The 19,619-nt window shown below is 31.3% G+C and overlaps 1 protein-coding gene across 1 annotated transcript in view; it reads right to left on the minus strand.

Moving 5' to 3' along the window:
- The window catches only part of LOC139499041 (uncharacterized), a 25,198-nt gene extending 17,805 nt beyond the window's left edge, over positions 1 to 7,393 (minus strand). The window contains exon 1 of the mRNA XM_071287704.1: positions 7,281 to 7,393. The gene's annotated coding sequence lies outside the window, so the exon portion shown is untranslated. The remainder of the gene's footprint in view (positions 1 to 7,280) is intronic.
- Between the last annotated feature and the right edge of the window lie 12,226 nt (positions 7,394 to 19,619).

Below are 19,619 nucleotides of genomic sequence, written 5' to 3' on the forward strand. Positions count from 1 at the left end.
GAAAATACGGATTGTCAAACAGAAAACAGCCCATAAAACATGTAAAATATAATCTTGATGCACTTATAAACCATCTTTGAAGGCTAAATTAGCACTCATCTGTCTAAAAATGAATTTTATTACACAATAACTTTCCTATTTGAAAAATCCACAGGGGCCAAAATGCGAAACTAAACTCCTAACTGTGTATTGCTACCTTAGGTGTTGAGAACCTTTGGTGACCCCACAGATTCGGTGTCTTTAACAAGTACATAGTGAGCAGTGATTGTAACCGACAAACGTTCACCTAATCTGTCACAGTCAATGGGATAATTTAGGTCGTCAATCAATGGCCAGGACCACACTGTTTTGAATATGATTCTATATCTATCAAGAGGTAAACACAATCATATGTATTTCTGCTGTTTTTTCCATAAAATTGAATTGAAAAGATCGAGCGTCAAATCTTTGTTGAAAAACAATACAAAATGACTTATAAAACATGCTAAAAAATCAATTCAATTGTACAAAAACTTTCATATTTAGAAAATTTACCATGGCTATAATGCGAAACTAAACTTGTAACTGTGTATTGGTACAGACCTTCTAAAATTCAAACTGACCATTATTCCGTGCGTTCATCGTGTATCGTGCGTTGCGTGCGTGCATCGTGCGTGTATCGTGCGTGTACCAATCGTGCGTTCATCATTCATCGGTCCGTGTATTTTCCGTGTAACGTGCGTGCATCGTGTATTCTTAATCGTGTATCGTGCGTGTATCGTGCGCTCATCAATCATTCATTCTTAACCGTGTATCGTGCGTTCATCAATCATTCATTCTTAACCGTGTATCGTGCGTTCATCAATCATTCATTCTTAACCGTGTATCGTGCGTTCGTCAATCGTGTACAATTGTGTATATCAGATAACGTGCATTTGTCAAACGTTCATATATTGCGGTTTTTATATGTTAGTCGGTTATAGAGCTCACCAAAGCTTATATTTTTTCTCACGGTTAAAGTATATATATAAATATGTGTGTTCCGACTTTGAATAAAATTTACAGTCATGCTTCCTTTATTGTGAACACTTAATTATTAAGAGCAATTCTCTGTAATCACCAAAATATTTCGGCATGCATTAAAAAAATTATTGCTTTTAACTTTGTTAGTTCAATAGAGCCATATGACCTTAACAAAAAATATAACTACACTTAACCCCATACATGTATGTTTACCGTTTCTTTGGTACACGACGCAAAGTGGGAAAAAAGAGGGAAAATGCTGTGTTTACAAATTATATCTAATAAAAGAAAATAATATAGAAATTCAGACATTTAATACTTTTTTTCAGTTGAAAAAATCAAATAAAAATTGTGTTCAACAGTAAACTTTCTTAAAAAGAATATATTTAGCTAACTTAGGGTAAAAAGTGCAATAAAAGGGGGGTTTTAGAGCCTATTTTTGTAACCATAGCAGTTTTAACTTACTTATGATAATTGCTTGAAAGTTTTGTAATACCTTTACAATGTCATTGATATACTTGTTGATTTAATGTTATTCTTTAAAGTGCAGACATGTTGGCACTGATAGCAGATTAGTTTTAAGTGAACCGAATTAGCATTTTTAACATGACTATTCTAACGCAATTTGTTTGTATCATTGAATTTCTATTTGCTACCACTCTGCATAAATTCAACAATACACCTACCATAACTAAGGTTCTTCTTGAACAGATGCAAGAAGCAGCCATATTGCATTGAACATTATATTTTCCTAATAAACAAGCAAATTAAAAAAAATGTCTCCCTAAAACTACTTTTCATCAGTTTATATCCTAATTTAAGGTAGATGGGGTGTCTAAAATATAATCGATAGAATTTCTTAATAATTTGCCAAAATGTATTTTATATCCTGCTTGTTTAAGAACATTAATAAAAAGAATGGGTCACCGGACTTATTTTCACACTACAGGTTGTGCAAAATTGTCAAATTTTGTATAGATTATGCATGGAAATCCCAATTTTCGGTCATAAAACGAAAACTACACCATAGAATTTTGAGATAAAATATGAGAAGATAGCTCAAATATTATTCTTTCAGATAAGAAGAAGAAAAAATGGGGTCACCGGACTCGTTTTCTTGCTACATAATAAAATGGGTAAATTCCTAACACATTCTATTGTAAAAGTAACACTATCTGAATTATCTGCCCTTGCATTTGAGTTGGCAAAGTTGGAAAAAAATGAATCAAACAAAAGTATTCGTTTTTTGTTAAAATACAACCATAAATGTGATACAACATGACATGTTCTATATCATGATGAAACATCTTACACATGAATTACCTACTAATTTCAAGATTTGCACATTTTATCAAAAATCTAGACCTTGTTTTCTGGTATTTCAAAATCCAAAATGGAGGAAGACACCCTATCTACCTTAAAGCATTAACAAAGCTGTAAAACATACAATGTTAATGTTTTACACTGGAAGTATTCATATGATGTCATGATGTTGCTATGAAGGTTAGGTGCCAAAGAAGTCAACAATGCTTTGTGGAATTTTTGGTTTAAGCAACTGTATGTCCAAATAAAAAAACAGAAACAATATTTTTATTTACTATTGCATTAGAATGGACATAGCTGCATTGTATTTTAAGGTTTGTGGACTTAAATATAGATTTTACTGTTGCAAATATCAGTTTACCTAGCTCTGCTATATGTGCCTAGGTAAACTCAATTTGCAACAGTAATATCTATGTTTTATGTATAAAAAGGTTAAAATACAATACAGTTATCTTCTAAATTACCTTAACATGATTGTACCAATATGAGTTTAATGTGTTTAATATAATGAAATTTGCATGTACTTCGAAGGTGTTTTATTTTTTAATTTAAGATGGACAAGCATTTTACCCAAATTTCTTTATAAATAGCAAATTTTGTTGATCTGTATCAGTTGAAAACTAATATGCACAATCAGTTCTTTCTTCTCTCTGTATTCAATTACAAATATGAATATTAAAAAATGAAAAAATACATACTCAATTTGAGAATAATAAAAAAAAATGTAAAATTTTGGAAATTCGGTATCCATAGCAACCATTTTTATTAAATTTCATGAATCAAAAATATTTTTCTGGACTGAAAGTTTTTACTGATTAATTTTGTTACATTGTAAGGAATTTAATACCATGTTTGTATTGTGTAAATATGTAAATTACTTGGATCATTATTGACTTGTAGAAAAATACAATTTACAGAATTTGAAAATCTTGTGTTTTTCATTCATTTATCATATTTTTTGCAATTATTTGCCCATTGATTTTTATAATTTGAAAGCCCTTATCAGGGGGTTTCTAAATATATATCACTTTTAACTGGGAGACGTTGCATTTTAGAAAAAAATCCGCTTGAATATCCTGTATTTACGCATTTTTTACTGAAATCCAAATTTGCCATTTGACCATATCTTTACTAGCTGGTAGCAGAATAACTGATAATGGTGAATGTAAATCATATGTGAATTTTAAAGAGCTTAAAGGTCATTTATATTATGTTATTAAGAAAAAAAGGTTATGTTATACATGAAAAAAGTACTAAACAGTGCAAAATGTCGTTTTTTTACCTTTTCAAGAGTTAAAATATGACCTTTTATTGCTAAAATCAACCCATGTGGTTTCCATGACAACGGGGATATTCTGGAATTTTTTTTTGCCTGTTATTTCCTTTAGGTAAGGTATTGGCTTTTATGTTAAAGTTTCATCAAAATCTGAGACCATGTGTGCCAGACCCTATTAGAATTTCTTTGGTGGTTACAGAGAATTGCTCTTAAACTTCATCACCTGAAGCTGTCTCCTAAGTGAATAATCATTTAACTACAAAAAGGGGGTAGAAGTTCAATGTTTGTTTCTTGAAACATATAAATGAACCAAAATTTAAAAAATGAAATAAATACAAAGACTATATAGCAAAGGGTGCGGACTCAAGTTGGGTCACGCAGGTGCAACAAATGCGGCAGCGTTAAACACGTAGGGATATATCATGCCCCTCTTTACATCTCTAACCAATGTAGTTATTTCTGACTTCTATTTGTAATATATCCAAAACGCTAAAAGGAAAGGCCACTTCTTATCCAGCTAAAACCCTTGTCAGTCCTATGATGAAAATAATTTAGATGTACTTAGTATATGGAAAATTTGAGAAGTTATATTGACCCAGAGTACCTGGACGGAATTGTGAAAAATAAAGTACCTTTTCAATTTGCAATTCGTAAAATAACTGAACAGTTTGGCCTGGTAGAAGAGGCCGAAAAATGAGGACTTGGTTCTCAAATTGATGTCAAATTTGCTAGTCTAAGACTTCAGAAATGTAAAGATGGGCCAAGGCTTTTTATATATCAACTCAGAGTTGTTAATTAGGACTTGGAGATCTAGATGAAAGAGTGCTTCAACTTGTGACACCTTACATGTTACTTTCTGATTTATACACTAGTTTTAATGAGTTAAAATAAAAAAATCAGTAAACCTTCGCAATTCCTTTTAATAAAATTATGTAAGCATGAGTCGTATGAATACTCTAACTGAGATGTAACCATGATCTATAAGAGCCCCCGCCATAAAAAAAAATATAACGTTCACGCCCTATAGTATTCACTCATTCTATCTGTTTGATACACTTTCCTAGGTCTTGACGATAACCCAAGTTGGCTACGACTGATTGACATAAAACATTTACTCAACAATATACATAACCAGAAGAAGAATCCCTTTTGCTGTTTGGAGCATTTTCGATTATTTATAAAATACATGTAGTGTCCTTTTTCTTGGAATCAATCACTCCGTCTGTTTTTCCATCCGTTCAATTGTCTGTCCATGTGTCAATAAAAAAAATATGGTACATGCGTGTGTATTCTGAAAATTAGTCAGCTTTATAAAAAGATTCCTTATGGTGCATGGCATTTCTGCGACTTTGTGCAGTGGCTTTCAAACTTTTGAATACATTGAAGATATGCACTTCCCCTTTTCATTGCTCTTGTGTTCGTTTGGAAAAAAGGGTAAATTAAAGTTGCTGTTAACTCTTATCAGTATTTAAAATTTGTTGTTAACTGTTTTTGTCAAATCGAGGTGTTGTTAACATATTAACGGACCCTCTTGTGTTTCGGTGGTTGTCGTTGCTTCATCTCTATCTTATTTGTTGTTTTCATAAATTGTATTGTTATGAGTTGGTTCGTTAGTTTTCTTGTTGAGTCCTGCCACATTTTTCGGTAGGTGAATTTTATAGCCGACTATAACATGTATAAGGTACGAGTTTTCATTGTTGAAAATCGAAAGTGGTACGCAATGAGGACTTCTGAACTGAGTTAACGGCATATATTTAATAATATTTGATAATTACGACATTTTGTATATTTGTAAGCCTTTAAAGCTTTGATATCAACTAAATATCGTCACCTGATATCATCTAAACAGTGATTAATTTCCTCATAACATTATAATAAATTGCAAGATGCCGTACAGACAAAAGTTGTTATTTTGCAATTCGCCGTACAACGTCCTGCAATTCGCCGTACAACAAACAAACAATGTTTTTGTCCATATTCTTTTAAAAACATGTTTTTGACAACAAATTGCAGTAAATATGATGCCACACTATTATTATTATCTAAAAACGTGTCTGAAAAAATAATGAAAAACAGTTCAATATCTTGAGAATTGGGCGACAGAGGACGATCGACCTCAAAATTTTCAGGTACTAAGTGGCAAGTTTTGGAGTATTACACAAATTTTTATATTAATTTTGTACTTATCGCCCTAATACTTTAAAGAATTATATATCAGAAAATCATTTCTTAAGCGGCACCCTCACCAAATGAATGGAAATGCTTTCAATTGAATGAATTCTTAACTTGTTTACTTTTTTTTCTATTTCTCTCCGCTTCGTTAGTACCCAATTTCCGGTGGCGATGATACACAGTGAATATGGAATGGTAATGTTGAGATTAAAGACTCTGATTGATCTCCATAATTTTGAAGAATTATATCATTGAAATAGTGATTGACAGTTTCTATTTTTTTTTTCTGTTTTTATATTCCTTCAATTAACTCTGGGTTTTTTTCTGATCTTTTTAAATGGATGATACTATCGTATGTTTTGTATATTTTAGTTTTAGGATTGAACTATACATTTGTATCTGAGACAACGAACTAAATATGGAACGCCCATATTATAATTAATTCCCTTTAATTCCTCTATATTTAATCATATTTTTTTTTAATTATTATAGTTTACATTGACATAGTAATAACAAAATTTTAATGAATCGTTATTGTTTTGTTTTGTGTGTACTGAGGCAATTAAACTTTTCATTTACTTTCATTTTAAATGACGCGGACCTTGCAGAAGACACATATTGGCTTAATATTTTTTAATTACTGTATATTGCTATAAATAGCATAACCATATTGGATATTAACAGCAAAATGCTATTTTATTGTCACAATCTAATAACTATCCAAAACATTTTTTCGAACGCGGTTTTCATCTCATGAATATTTTTGACGGCTAGCCTCATGAATATTAACGTCGGCTAGATCCACACTAGTCGATCTAAAGGCAGTGTCTGCGCGTGTCCGCATGCGGTTTTATAATAAAATTTCATCTGATCGGAAATCAAATGTGAAATAAACCCAGACATCATCGCAATTAATGATAAAAAAATATTTGTAATGTCAAAAAATGTTCAATGTCGATTTTATGTTTTAAATAAATACGTCCCTAATACCTGAATACGCTTTCGTAGAAACGATCACGATTAGATTTTGAATATTTTCTTTAAATATTAATCATTATTGATATAATGTAGTAATGGCATATGCAATATTTGTGAAGATGTGAATCAACCTAAAAAGGCATTACAAATGAAACAAGCGGAGAAAAACAGAATCAAAATATGAACATTTTAAGTTCTTATTATAAAATAATGATTATGCATAAAATAGATTATCTATTCAAATATATACATAACACATTATTAATAATTCAAATAAATGTATTCATCATACATAGTTGAGGGTGCGATAGGGGGCTATGAACACTGAAACATTTGAAATAAAAATCGAAAAAACGTTGCACGAAAAATAAAAATCGGTCAAAACGAAGCACGAGAAATAAAATTGTAATATCAAGGTGGACTTGATGCAAATGGTGAATTGAATTATTCTGACATTACAATAAAAAAAAATTAATAAGTGTTAGTAACAGCCTATAGTTTTACTAGTTATATTAAAAATATATCATACCTCTCTAAATGCACCCAGACACTTTAATGATGATGGCTTTGTTTAACGACCATATATATACATAATTATTCATACGCCTATTTATAAGTGTGAATTATTTTAAAAGTTTAAAATATTAAAGTTCCCTAGAAAAATAGGATATAAATAGCATTTTAACATGAACACTTGAATAAATACGACTAACAATAGATATGACTATTTATGAGTGTGAATCACTTTTAACGTTCAAAGTCTCGTGACCTATTAGAAATAGGACATACATAACATTTTTAACATGAAAGCTTGAGAAGTGGAAATTATTTCTGTCTGGATTTTCCATAGTATGACTTACATGTTTATGACATATGATTATCAATGAATGTGAATTATTTTAAACGTTTAAAACTTACTTATTAAAAATAGCATACATTTATAAAATGTGATGCATGTTTTAATAAGCGTAATTTCTACTCATATACCTGAATGATATGAATATACAGTTTCATGTTACAAGACAATGTTAAATATATTGCAGGAAAACAAGGTCACATATATGTTTTTAAATTTTAAGGTATAAACACCAGCACAAAAACAAAAACAAATAAAACCTTCAGTTGGCAATCTAAGAGCCTTGTACAATGGTTGACATTATTGACTGTTTATTTCACGTCATATTTTACCATTAAAACAACAGTAAAATAGAGTAAAGTACACCATTGTCGGACAGACAGTCCACATGAATTAACAGTTTGTACTAAAGTATTTCGTGGATTTCATAGATTATGAATATCAATGATGTGTATTACTTCATTTGTTTTAAACTCAACTAGCAACTAGGCCTATATATCATGGATGCCTGTCTTATTTTTTATATCTTTGCCTACACAATTATGAATTTGTACCTTCATGCAATACGACAATTTGAAAAAAGGCGGGAAAACAAGGAGATATTTAAATACAGGCTCAATGTATACATATTCACTGGTATTAAAGAGGTAATCGTAACTTGAATTACGATTATCTCAATATGGCGACGGCAGATATAGGTAAAATCTTTACAGTCATTTTTCTCAAATGTAGCATGTTTTTGTTACTAGTTACTCAGCTGCAAGGTTTTTCTATGTATACCATAACATCATATTTGAATCGTAACGGTAAACTGGAATTGTCTAAGCGCTTTGAAAATTGCCGTTGAAAAATTCGGGATGTTACGGTTAACTTATCCCGACATGACAGAGCCCAAACCAGGTGAAATCGTCATTTTGTAATTTCTTTGTGTACACGCATTGTTTTAAAGAGTTACTCAGCATTATTATTGGAAACTATAATTTTTAAATTACGTTCGTTTTCAAGTAACGATATGCTATCTTATTTGTATGTGAATCTCGTTCCTTTTTCAAACACTTTTTTAAAAGCTTCTGGGTAGTAATCAATTATATGACTGTTTAGATTAAATCATTTTTGAGTGCACCTTTATATATACCAGTTTGTGTCGATGTACGCGGTTGATTAAAGTTGTTATTTCTTTGCCTTCTAATAAATATATAAAGTAGATAGTTTTATCATTGCCGCTTAGTTTAAACAATATTTATTCAAAAAGTGCATGAAATATAAATATACAATATAAATACAGGGATTCGGAAACAAGAAACACTTATATAAATCCGTCTCCCTTTAAAAAAAATTTACAAAATTAGGAACATAGTATATAAGAAACTCGTATAATCTAATTTTCAGTTCACATTTAACATGTTTATTCTGTGGTTTGCCCGTTACTCAGAATTTCAGTTTGATCGAAAAATGTGATCAACTCTATTTATTATAATTATGGTTCATGTATCTGAGAAATATGTAAATGTTCCGAAAAAAAGGTAACATTAAATCAAAGTTGCAACATCGACATCGACATAAAGATACTTGTTATGGACCAAATCTCCCTTTTTCTAAAATAAATCTTTGTACAACTTTAAAAATATTTTCGTTTTCCTCATCACTGATGAGTTCACTACCTGGTACTAATGTTTACTTTGTACATTATATATTGGTAGTGTAGAAATGGTTTGTGCCCTGATGAGTCTATAATTATGACATTCTAGCAAACAATGTTTGCTGCTCTCAACTTGCCCACATTTACAGAGGCTGGAAAGAACAATATTTTTTTCTGGAAAAGGTGTTCATTAAAGCCACTGGAGTTCTACCGGAGTTTGGCGTGAAGTATTTGGCCTTTTTTACAACCAATATTATAATATGTAGGGACTTGCTAAGTATTTTGATTTATGTAATGTTTAAGTGTAAATTTTGATGGATTACATCTAACGTCTTGTGGAAGCCTGTTCCATTCACGAATAACAGATGGTAGGAAAGAGTTTTGATAGAAGGTATAGTTCTACAGTTCATATTTTGGACATTAAATGCACTTCTAGTATTATAGTTATAGACTTGATATAGTTGTTGAGGTACGAGACTACAAAGATAATTAGGAGCTTGATCGTGAAACATTTCGTGAAAATTAATAATTTTATGTCTGGATCTTCTTTCACTCAGAGATACCCAACCAGTATCATTATAAAGATTAGATTTAGAGCAAAGCTTAGTGGCACCTGTGACTATACGAGCCGCTTCTATTTGAATGCTCTCTAGTTTGTCCTTTAAATAAATTGATATATTATCCCACACAGTATCCGCATATTCAAGAATAGACCTGATAAAACTGATATATATAACTTGTAGATTATTACGCGATAGCTTAAACTTTAAACTTCTCATAAGATTTAAGCGAGGCGTAGCTTTATCAATAATATAGTTTACATGACTTTCCCAACAACTGTTTTCTTGATAAATTAACCCTAAATGTTTATGTTCTTCAACCTCTTGTATCAGTGTATCATTCATATATATTGGTGGATTATGGGGTGTTGCTCTTTTTCTAGATATGATCATGGTTTCAGTTTTTCTCGGATTAAAATTAACAAGCCATTGTTGAGACCATTGGTGAAATTTTTCTATATCAGAATTCATCAATTCGATCAGATGTAGCATAATCGTCCTCAACAGCTATATATAATGACGTATCGTCAGCAAAAAGTCTGATGTTGCATGATATATGTTACATACAATATCGTTTATGAAAAGTAAAAATAATACAGGGCATAAAATTGAGCCATGGGGGACACCTGCTTCAATGCTATACACATCAGAGGTCTGTCCTCCTATGACAACTCTTTGTCTTCTTTCAAATAAAAAAACTTTTGAACCATTTTAGTAAAATGTAAGTCCCCTCTCATTCGATATGTTTCTAGTTAATAAAGGAGGCCCAGTCAAACGCTTTACTGATATCACAAAACACTCTTATTTCCTTTCCAAAATCAAGGGCTATAGAGATATCGTTTGATTAATTATACCAAGGTCTATATAAGTCTGCAGTAGTTATTTCATATTATTAAGGGCTTACGGGTTTATTATACCACGATGTCTTTAAGACACTGCAGCTTGTTTTGAGTAAAACCGATATGCTTCATTTCCCAGGGTAATTCTTCTTTACTTTATTGTGTCCTGTTTTATACAAAGCCCCACTAAATATAGAGTATAATTCCACAGCGTGCTCTAGTAATAATTGAGTTTAAAGAGTTTTTGTATTTTGGGGTTTTGAATTTAATATTGAAATGAGATTACGATAAAGTTAAATAGTGTAGGGTGTTAACGGTAGAATTCAGTTTGTGAAGAAGCCGTTAATATTCATTTTACATTTTTTTTATGACTTTTACATTATTTTACAATGCAATATTTTGATAGACTTATTTGAATGTTCTGTTCTAACTTTGGAACTTCATATTGTGATTGCAATTTTAATGTGTTGATATTTTGAGAATCCTTACTAAATTATATTTTTTTTTTATCTAAACTAAGCAAAAGTTTCAAAGTCAATAGACTATAACTGAGGGACGGAACCAAATAATCTCCATGGAAATGAGATATGACAAAGCTTATACAACTGCATACCAATTGTCATCAAATTATCACTAGTGGCTCCCCATAAACTGACATAATCACAATCTAATACATAAAAACTAAGCAAACATTTCAAAGTCAATAGACCATAATTGAGGGGGCAGAACCAAATTATTTCCTTAGTAATGAGATGTGACAATATTAATACAACTGCATACCAAATATCATTGACCTACCACTAGTTGTTCCCAATAAACAAGACCTAATCACAAACTAATACAGTGTTGATGCCGTCGACGCCGGAAACAGCATACCTTTGTCTCGCTTTTTGACTCCGTGAAGCAAAACAAAAAAAATGTTTTTTATTTTTTATTATTGTTACCGAGGCTTCTATTTCGGTTACCGCATCCGCTACCTATAACTTCTTTTATATATAGGAGTGTCAAAAAAGGTCCCATATATCCATGTTCATATGCAACATCGGAGTCAGAATAATACTCTTAAACCTGATAAAACTTCAAGGAACTAGCTCCTCGCTTTTTAAACTTGACTTGTTTCCGTACATTGCTTCAAATAGTACCAGTCCTTCATAAATATAGTTTAAGGACAACAACAAATAGGTTTCTATTTTAATACCACAAAACAAAATCAAAATTGTTCACGGAAAACGTCAATTTTACACCCTCATCACAGAGAACGTGTATGAAATTGAAATAAAAGGCAAAAACGAAATCACATCAAGCAAAATATATAAAAAAAAAGATGTTGTATGATGGCCAATGAGACAACTCTCCACAAAAGACCAAATAACACAGAAATTAACAATTATAGGTAATCGTATTCAACAATGAGAAAGCCCATACCATTCAATTCATAATTTAGTATAGTTTTAACATAGTTTTAACATAAGAATGCATTATATTCTAGATATCGCAGGTAAAATTGAAGATTTTCGGTATCCGAATGTTTCAAACAAGAGCAATATTTATAAGAGTTAAAAGCAAAAGATGCAGGATTATTCTAATTTATTTCTTGGTGATAAGAAAAGTTATTATATGAATAAAAGACGATTCTGTATATTTTGCATTTTAGTTTTATGTAACTTTTTTCCAAATCCAACTGTGATCTCTCAATACTCTGTTTTTATTTAGTAAAATGTCCTTTTGGTACTTGTCAAATAACAATACAACGTTTTGATTCGGTTCATTATGTTAATGTAGTAAATAGTCAGTTTCATTTTTTTCTCTCCTCAAAATACATCTACTTGATGTGCTTGGTTTTGTTCTTTGAACGTTACAAACAGCCGTTTTATATAAATAATACACGTTAAGAACAGCTACATTGTACCTTCAAAGTTATATACCGTAACGGCTTGGCATTCATTTTGTACAACCTATTATACATACAACTAGAAAACACCCGCGAAATCGCGGGCATATACAGCTTGTGAACTGTTGTAGGATGATTTTTTGTAAAATATATTATGTATTGAAAATTACAAAAAGGTATCTCCCTTTTTCCAAAGTCCGATATTTGTTTCCTTTCTGTTAAATTCAATTATATTTGTGTTTCTGGTTTACGACCACAATTATTCTTCTCCTTTGCTACAATGCTTCTTTTGGTAAAAGTCAAATCAAATTAAAAATTTGCACCGTTTCAAACATGAAATTAGTGTAACTGCTTATATATAGACCATTATTAGTCTAAAAAATATGCTTCTATGACAATCCATCAGTGCTTTTTTTAGAGCCTTATTAATATGCCAATGGTAGGATTTGGATCATGTATAAATGACTAATACCGACTAAGGCTAATTTGAGGGGTTGTCGATCGGTGGGGTCCTGATCCCGAAATCCCGGACTTAAAACCATGAAATCCCGAGATGCAGAATTTAAAGGAATTCATATCCAGAAATCGAAAAATATAATCCCGAGCTTAAAAACACCAGATCCTGACGCCCCGAAAAAGGTCCTGCCTCCTCTATTAATCTCTACCTTACTTTCATTTTTGCCAAATCACTATTTTCCCTTTTAACAATAAATTATATATAGAAATATATAGAGTCTCTATATATTAAAGTAGTATAATCGTAAACGCGAAAATATTTGTCCTCTCTAAAGGATATAATAGTTGTGATTTTTGCGATCTAAACACCGTGACATGGAGAACGCTCTACGATTGGTTGTACTTGTGTCACATGTTTTACTTATTCTAATATAAATGCAACTGGTATGACCCCCTGAATAGTAAACATTTAAAAAATAAAAACAGTAGACAGAATACAGAAAATATTTGTCCTCTCTTAAGGATATTATAGTTGTGATTTTTGCGATCTAAACACCGTGACATGGAGAACGCTCTACGATTGGTTGTACTTGTGTCACATGTTTTACTTATTCTAATATAAATGCAACTGGTATGACCCCCTGAATAGTAAACATTAAAAAAAAAAACAGTAGACAGAATACAGAGATTCTCTATATATTAAAGAAGTATAATCGTAGTTTACATGTAGATAAACGCGAACAATAATTGTCCTCTCTAAGGAGGTATAATAGTTGTGGTTCTTGCAATATAAACACCATGAAATGGAGAACGCTCTGCTTGGCTTATCTATTTTTCTGTTTTGTTATCTATCATACGATTGGTTGTATTTGTGCATGTTTCAAACAGGAAGTCTTATCTATGACTAAAAGTCATTCTGATGACGTAATCATTTCCGGACTCCTTTATTGTCGTTTTTCTCCCAAAATAACTCAATCTGAATAATCATAAGAATGGATGATAAATGCGACTATGCATGTTACCTATAGGACACAGAGGCATGACGATTGATTTATTGTGGAAGGAAGAGAAGCGACACCAAAAATGAGGTCTTCTTGTTTAATAGTATAGATTAATAGTATAGATTACCAATTTTCTAAACCAATAAAGATTTTAAGGGAAATATAAAATATAATCGGTACGGTCATTTGACATATTGGGCTGTCCGTAACAAAAAAATACGGACGGCCGCTTTCCCCCGATGATACTTTTAATATTTTATGGAAAAATTATCTGATTACAGATTTCGCTCTCAATATCCATGAACTATTTTTTATTAAACGTTTAGCATAAATCAATCAACCAACCAATCAATCATTTGCATAGCAGAAAGCGTGTTGCACTCTCGTCAAGCATTTTTCCGCTTAAAAACAACTCAACAGGTACGTGTGCATCGTCACAACACACGATTTTTACCATATATGCTATCTAATACTAAAATTGGTGATATATTTTGAATCATTTCATTCAGTTTCGTTTTTTCTGATATGAATATATATTAAAATGTTGAAAGAGCAATAACTCGCCTTAGTTATACTTTGTTCGAAGGAAATACAAATGTAATCGGTAAAAAAGAAAAGAAAATATAACATTGGTTTTTATCTATATTGAACATTGACTGTAGAACTTCTATATTACTTGTCATTATCTGTTTTTCATAATGTAATTCAGCAACATGATATAATAAACTGATTATTGTTTGCCTTATGTCCAGTGGCAACTATTTGATTTATTAATATCCAGTCCAGAATAATTATAATGATTAAATCAGGATCAAGGTCGGATAATTTAGGTATCTTTCTTCGCTCTTTTAGACTGCTATTGGAATAAAAGGATGAATAGTTATGTTTGTAACTATTATATGGATATTTTGAAAATTAATGTCCAGTTTAGACCACGGTTGATTGCATTCTACTCATCCAAACAGACACCACTTAAACATGGAATATACGCCACAGTCAACTTCTCATACACTGATCATTATAACGATTTCCAATATTTTTAAAGAGCTTTAACAATACACTATATTTATATAAGCTAATAATACAAAAGATGTTTCTTTTGAGAAGCAAGCTGACGTACGCCTTCTTGTGCAGGATTTCTGAGCTGCATTGAAGACCCGTTGGTTTGCATTCGGCTTTTGCTCTTTGGTCGGGTGTTGTCTGGTTGACACATTTTCTATTTCCGTTGTCAATTGTATTGTTATATCTATTTTGAAAGGGACAAAGGTATGATCAAATATCAAAGGGGTTTTCAAGCTCATTATTTTAAAAGGAATGAAAATAACAAATTAAATAACAAAGATCAAAAGACATATATATATAACAGTAAATAAAACAAAACACAAAAATCTAATTGCAGAGCAACATGCACCATAACTATGACCGATGGCGACTTATTTCATCAATCGAAAACGACAGAACGAAGATACATGTCACGGTGGGTATGGTTGTCCTGCGAGAGAACGTTCTGTGCTGGTGATTCGGTCCTGACGGGTGCTGGTGATCAATGAAAAAATGTAAACAAAGACGAAAATTATGATTTTTCACGTTTTCACTCATAAGAAATGGAAGGAAACAGTTGAGATTTTTCAATTTTGTTTCTTATGGGTTCATATCTAAACCATTAAAAAGTTGACCCTCTAAACTGTTTCAGTAAGCGTAACACAAAAATGCTCATTTTCAGAAAATCTCAAACTGAAAAAGTAAAACAAAAATGCTCACAGAGTCGCCATTTATACCGCAATCCACACGACAAAACTATTTTGTGAAAAAACATTGCAATTTATTAAAATTTAGCATTTTTTTCAATTTAGTCATGTCCTGATACTGTGCTAGTGGGTCCTGTCATTGTGCTGGTGGGTCCTGATACGGTGATGGTAATTTTGGATAAGAAGTTGGTCATATTTGAAACAAATGTTACAAAATCAATAAAATTGGGCAGATAATTGATGTCAATAGGATCTATGACTCCTATTTTATCTCTTGTGCATCCATTTGGCTGTTTAATATGTGTTTTCAAAAGTTCGTAACGTGTATTACACAACCACATAAAAGGGCAACATCTTTCGTCCAATATCAGATAACAATTTATAGTATCTAAAATAAGAATAGTTTTATTAAGATATTAAATGCCCCTTACATTGATGCTTCAACAATAATCAAAGCCCATGCCGCATAGACATGTTTGTTAGCGCTCCGCATACCCCTCTCCACTTCTACCCAACCAACCCTCCTCATTTCTTCCTTCATTGTTACAGTGGTATACCAAACACAACAATTTATCACATAAAATAATAACACAAAGACACACATTATTGAACAAAGAATGCCCGCTGGTACTGAAAGCTAGTTCAAAGCCGCATTTTCGACTAATAGATAAACCATGTTCTCATATACAAAAATCCCAATCGTGACGATTACAAAAGTCTCAAAACTTAAGTTCACATTTTTTTGTTTGATGAAGCAGAACTTTAAAAGTGTGCAGTGAATCTTGTGCTCACAACAGTTATTGTCATAATTATGTTACATAAGACTTATAAAGGAATTAAGAAGGTACCAAGAAATATTTTACAGTGCAATTTCATGATCATGAAGGGAAGGAAATGGTACGGACAAAAAGATATTGATAGTATTTTTTGGCGAAAGACTTAAACGCTTCTGTGCATTATATAGTACAGCTCTTTTATAAAAGTATAATGATGGAAAATTGCATGTTGTAAATAGAAAATAAAATAAAGTAAACTTAGATAAATAAACTATTAAATAAATAAAATTGAATTAAATTGCATGGCTAAAGCTCTAAGACAAAGTAGGTGACGTAAGATTAAGTTATAAATAGTTTCGTCTTTTTATAAATAATATAGTTAATCTCATTTCTAGAGTTCTTTTGATCATAGCTATTAATCTGACGTTGAGAAATAAATTAAATAAACTGTCATCTTTTAAAAGAATAAAAATGTATGTAATTTGCCGTAGGAAAATAACCCATAAGTGTTTCTATTGTCTACTAAATAATTCTGTAAAGTAAGTAAAGATTTTGATAATCCTTTAATTTCTTTTACATAACTAAATAAAATATATGTCAATCATATAAATCTATAACATAAAAAGAGAATATTTGACCAATAAAAAGTAACTTTAGAAAATTCAAAATTGACGCATAAATTTCATAGGTAAGTAAGTAAGTAAGTAATTTGTTTATTATAGTGACTTGTGAACATAAATATAATACAATTACAAAGTTTATAGTCAAAGTTACACCCGGCCCATTGGACCTATAAGTCACCTTTTTAAAATATCAGTAAGGTTAAACATAATCACGTTATACATGTATATATACACAATTTCTCAAATCATTTGAAATTAAGTTCAAAAAGTTAGAATAAATATACACAAAAATTAAATGTTCATAGATTATATAGCACCTGACGTCGGATATGAAATGCACGAACGATATATTTTGCTAATTTTCTTGTGTGAAGAGACATTAAAATGTTCAGTTTTTGTTCATGATTCAGATCTAAGAAGAGTTCTGTAGTTAAAAGTTCACCAAAAATGTTATTTCGACAATTGAAATAAAGCGGACAATTAAAGATAAAGTGTAGTTCAGTTTCGGCTTCTTGAAGATTACAAAAAATACAAAGTCTTTCTTCAGGTTTTTCACTTGAATATCTGCCTGTTTCAACTCTTAATGGTAAAATTCCACATCTTAACTGTGCCAAGTACGACCGTTCAATTTTACTTAAATTTAATTCAATATAGTGTTCAGTTTCGAAAATAGTTTTGAATGTCTTATAGGTACGTAATTTTGAGACGCTTTCGATAGAATTACTCCAAATGTCTGAATAAAAACGAGAAATGTTAAGTTCCACCAATGACATATCAACCTGTAATTTCAGTTCGTAATAATGTCCTAATTCAAGCTTGTAGAAAATATCCTTTAAATCGCTACACCAATTATTTTCACATCGTTCATAATCAAAGTCGAATGCTATTCTTGTAATGCGGTTTCTGTCAAATCGAATTAGTCTATTCCAATATCTAACCATATTTTTCCAGTGTCTATATTGACTCGGGATCCAACCAATATCTCCGTGTATAGCAAGATTTGGTGCGTACCTATGAACTCCCAAATAGTACCGAATAGCTCGATTCTGAATGTTGTCTATTGATTGATATTTCCGATACCCCCATACACCAGACGAGTAATCAAGTATAGGAACAATGCAAGAATTAAACAATTTCTCATACGATTTATATCCAAAGTCTTTGAATCCGTGTATTTTACCAATTATGTGTCCAAGTCCTCGGCCAGCACTTTTAGCAAGTATTTCCGCATTTAATAAAAAAAAACTGCCATTATAGCTAAATGTTACACCTAAGTACTTATACTGATTCACTATTTCTAAAGAATTTCTACCAACACTAAAATTATATTCTGTTTGTTTGGATTTCCCATTTCGAAAGTGGATACATTTCGATTTGTCAGTATTAATCAAGACTCGCCATTGTTTACACCACCGATGAAGTTTATCCAACATACACTGCAGGTCCAATTCTGATTTAGCTATCAGTGCAATATCATCAGCGTACAATAAAACTGACAAGTTCTTATCAGCTAAATCGATTCCTACACCTAGATCGTTCAGTTCATTAACCAAATCATTAATAAATATAGAGAAAAGTGTTGGTGATAAATTGTCCCCTTGTTTTACACCGGACATAGGTGAATAAAATAATTCCAATCAGCACGTGATGTTGGGGTTAAAAAGGGAAGACCGCAACTTCCCAACATCACATATCACACTTAAATGTAGATAACTGTTTGGAATAAGTAATTGAAACATCATTGTATTTTATTCACCAGGTATGTAAATTGTTTAAGTGTTAACTATTTTCTATTGAATTTTAAAAGTAAGAATTTGTCTTTTGATTTAATAACTTTGATATTTAAAACTTAAATAAAATTTATAAAAGATTTTCATTAACAGAAATAAGTTAAAAACAAAGTTTACTATTTAAATCAAATGATCACATATCACACTTAAATGTAGATAACTGTTTGGAATAAATAATTGAAACATCATTGTATTTTATTCACCAGCGCCGGGCCTCGAAAGTACAAGTGTCCGAGATGAGGGACACGCCAGAAGAAGGCATAACATAGACCTGAATATGAGCGAGCTAGTATTCCCCAGATTTCTCCGAAAGAAGTTAGAATTCCAGTATAGATAAAGCGAGCGAGAATAGTCCCCAAGTTAAAATGTCAGTTCCGTCCCCGATATTTCAGTATTAACGTTTTGGAGGGAAAGGGGAGACAACCCGACAGAGCAGAGATTCTTCCCCCTTTTCCTGCATTACAAAAGCATGCAAAACAAAACTTTGATTGACTTGCTTGCTATGTTTGCCTGGATGTTTTCAAACAATAGGTATGCGGAGTTTCAACACACACTGGGATTTAATTGTACAAATACAAACTGACAGGAATTGTAGTTAATGTTTAACTGTTTAATGTCCAAACAAATTCTAGTAAATACTATATAGTTAACAGACTACTTACCTGTCGTTTACAAACATCCAAACAATC

Source organism: Mytilus edulis, chromosome 12, assembly GCF_963676685.1.
Source record: "Mytilus edulis chromosome 12, xbMytEdul2.2, whole genome shotgun sequence".
Taxonomy (NCBI): Eukaryota; Metazoa; Mollusca; class Bivalvia; order Mytilida; family Mytilidae; genus Mytilus; species Mytilus edulis.